Consider the following 3,912-nt stretch of genomic DNA (forward strand, 5'->3'; position numbering starts at 1 on the left):
TATTATTATTATTATTATTATTATATATTATTATTATTATTATTATTATTATTATTATTATTATTATTATTATTATTATTATTATTATTATTATTATTATTATTATTGTTATTATTATTATTATTATTATTATTATTATTATTATTATTATTATTATTATTATTATTATTATTATTATTATTATTGTTATTATTATTATTATTATTATTAATTATTATTATTGTTACCGCTATCACTATTATTATTTGGGAATATTTTGCAGCATATTAATATAATTGCTGAAATAATAAAGCAGTGTTTTCTAAATTTCTTTCAATCAGAACTACTTTGCTAAATATTCATTCCAATTCATCGTATTTTTTACTTTTTTCATTTTTCCAGTTTTTCTTTTTTTTTCTTACCTTTTCTTGCCTCAATTTTTACTACTCTTTTGCGGCTTATAAAAAAAAGAATGCATCAGAATCCATTGCAATTTTTAATTTTTTTAGCGAATTATAATTCAAGATAAGTTTGAAGATACTTGAATTGCACAAAAAATAAATTAAAAAATGATTAATCAATGAATTCTCATATATGGCTGTTAGGTCTGAATAAAATTTTTCTTTTTTTTTTGAATTTGAATGCATAAAAATGTTACTTTCCAAAAAAATGTGTTGTCATAAACTTAATGCTTTTTATTTTATTCTTTTTTGTCCTTTCTTCAAACAAAAAAAAGCGAAAAATAAAGAATTGCTTTTATTCCAATCAAAAAAAAGACAACCAAATCTATCAAACATTTATCAAAAGCATTGTTTTGATTTTCAATTGATGGATGATAATTTTGTCGTTGTATGAAAAATTAATGCTTTTTTATTGTCATCTTTTTCATCTCTTAATTTTCTTTTCTCTGTTGCTTTAACCGTGGCAGAAGAATTAATTTCGCGATCAAAAAAATCTGTCACAAGTGATAAATTCATTATTGATTAAGTTAAAATTTAAGAGGAAAAGAAGAAATTGGAAATTCAAATTTCAAAAAATTTTCCATTTTTTTTTTTAAAAAAATTCCGAATGCGATATTAATGGGAATAAAGTATTTGCTTATAAACCATCAGATTGAAACAAGTACTGTTGCCTAAGATGAATTTATCGTTTTACAGAAAAAAAAATTTTAACTCATTGTGACAAATAAGTATCATTTCCTTGACAGCTTACTGAAGTTCTATAAAGTTGAAAATTGGAAAATGACTGAATACTTTGTTAATTGTTATCACTACTTATCAATTGTTATTGCCTGAGACAAAAAAAATGAAATAATCAAAAAATTGGTGCTGAATGCAATTATTATTACCATTTTTTCTACTGAAATTGTATGATTTATTATAAATTTTTGAAAAAATCCGTTCTTTCCTTTTTTTTTTTTGAAATCACAAATTTGTTTGCTTTTTTCTAAAAAAAAAGGTTTCATCTTTTATGTTAAGATTTTCATAAATTTCCGTGATAAATTATTGCCATATTCGAAACTTAGAGTTGCTCAAATACATTTTTTTTTAATCTATATTTATCGACTACCACATTTAAATAAATAACAAGTGAATTTCCATAACAAGTCAAATTTTAGGAATTTCAATTTTTTTCAAATAAGTGTATTGATTTGTATGGTAGGCAAACAAAGTGTACTGATTAATAGAAATATGTAAAGAGAATTGAAATCAAAAAATTGATTTTAATTTTCAAATTTATTTTGAAATTTCGTTTGCTTTTTTTATTCCACATCTTTCTTCTTCTTTACAGCTGGTATTTCGGAAGATTCGGATTACACATCGGATGTGTCATTTCCGGTACATCATCCAAACAGTTCAGCACATCAATGGTACAGTCATTTACATCAGAGCAAGCGACACTCGCGACAATCTGACAAGAATCTTTTACCATTTGAAAATGTAATTCTAAAAATTGCATTACAGTAACCTTTATTACATTAGTAATTTATAGAAATTTTAATAATTTTTGAATTACCCATAAGTGTGTTAGGAATGGAAACTTTAATGCAGATTTATTTGTCAAATTACTAATTTATAAACATTTTGTATTAAAGAACAAGTTTATTTTGAAAGAAAAATAAACGACAAGTTAAAGTAAATATTATTTAAAAGAAAGGAAACCTAAACAAATTAAGCAAAATAATTGAAATTAAAAAAAATTCAATCGAAATTATTCAAATTTTGTGGGAAAAAAGTGGAAAGAATTATTCAAAATTTGAAAAAAAAAAGGAGAAATTATTTCTACTACAAAAAAAAGATTACTGTTTGTTATTTTAACTTTATTCTAGCATTAGCATATTTTTTAAGAAATAAAATGACAAAAGTTTAATAGCATAATATGTAGTAATTAAACCATATTCCCGCCATGGGCGGGGATAAAGAAAATATGACGAAGAAATACAGCACAGTAATGATTAGTTCATCCATCTATTTTGGTTTATTTTCATAATTCACATCTTCTTTCTATTATCTCTTTTCTTTTTTTTTGTCTGATTAATTATCACTAAGATATATTTGTACAGTTAGCTAACATTTATCGATCGATGTAAATGTAAATGAAATTTTTTAAATCTTTGCCATTATCTTTTTTGGAAGTTTTTTCTTTTTTTGAGAAAATATTCTTTTCATTTTAAAAAAATAAAATCTTTTTAGCTTTTAATCTTTGTCTTTTTTATTGGAAATAAAATTTTCTCAACTTTTTTCAGATTATTTATTATTATTATTATTATTTTTCCACAATTTTTCTTCTTTCCGTCAAAGTTTTTTTTTCCTTTCGTCATGTAATTATTGAAATTCAAATGATTATTTCTATCTGATTATAAGTTACATACGATTGTTTATTTTAAAAAGAAGTAATAAGAACAAGTATCAATAATTAATTAATAAGCAATTATCCCATGAACAGACATTGCAGGCAAGTAATGAAGATGAAGAAGATGCTTATCGACAGCAATACTATCCAGATGATGGCGAAAATATTGAACAAGTTCAAAAATCAAGTTTGTTTATTTTTTCTTTTGTTTAAAATCAGTTGAAACAAAATAAACAACAAGAAAAAAAAACGAGAAGATGAAATGAAAAAGGATGAATTTTGTTTACTAAATGGATTAATCAAAATGAAATTTCATTTATTTCTCTTCTTTTCATTAAAAGAAATTAATTAATTAAATTATAATAAGCAATTAACATCAAAAAAATAAATATTCATAATAATGAAAAGCAAAGGAAAAAGAAAGAATTGAAATAATTTATTACAATCATCAATTTCTAATTAATATTTTATGCATATTTATTTAGTCAAACTATGTTGTCTTCAAAAAATTCCCATTATTCTCCTGTAACCTTTTTTATCTCACCAAATGCACCTCCCCCTCTCTCTCTCTCCCTTCTCTCTCTCTCCTTTCTCTTCTTTTCCCCCTCTCCAATTATTTCAATTTCTAAATATCTCACTAACTATCATTCAATTCTACAACGATTCATTCATGCATTTAATTCTTCATTTTCTTATCCTCTCATTTGATTTTAATTTAAATTACTCCTCACTTAATCCATACTTTCAAATGATAGACTATTTTTTCACACTCATATCATCTTCCTTTTCATCTCTTCTCTTCCTTTTTTCCTTCCCCTCTTCATCTTTTTTCTCCTCCTCCTTCTCTCCTTTCTCCTACTTTTTCGCCTTTTGTCTTTTTCTTTTTTTCAAATTCCTCCTCCTCATTTTTCATTCAGAAATTATCATTCCCATTATCTCTTTATCTTTTTTCTTTTCATACGTCAAACAAATATTCATTCCCAACGGTGTCACTTTCTTCCTTGCAATCTTCTCTAATTTATCAGTTGCATTACAATTGCTATGACTGTCTTCTAGACATATACACACACACACACACAC

Source organism: Loa loa, assembly GCF_000183805.2.
Source record: "Loa loa unplaced genomic scaffold supercont3.298, whole genome shotgun sequence".
NCBI lineage: Eukaryota > Metazoa > Nematoda > Chromadorea > Rhabditida > Onchocercidae > Loa > Loa loa.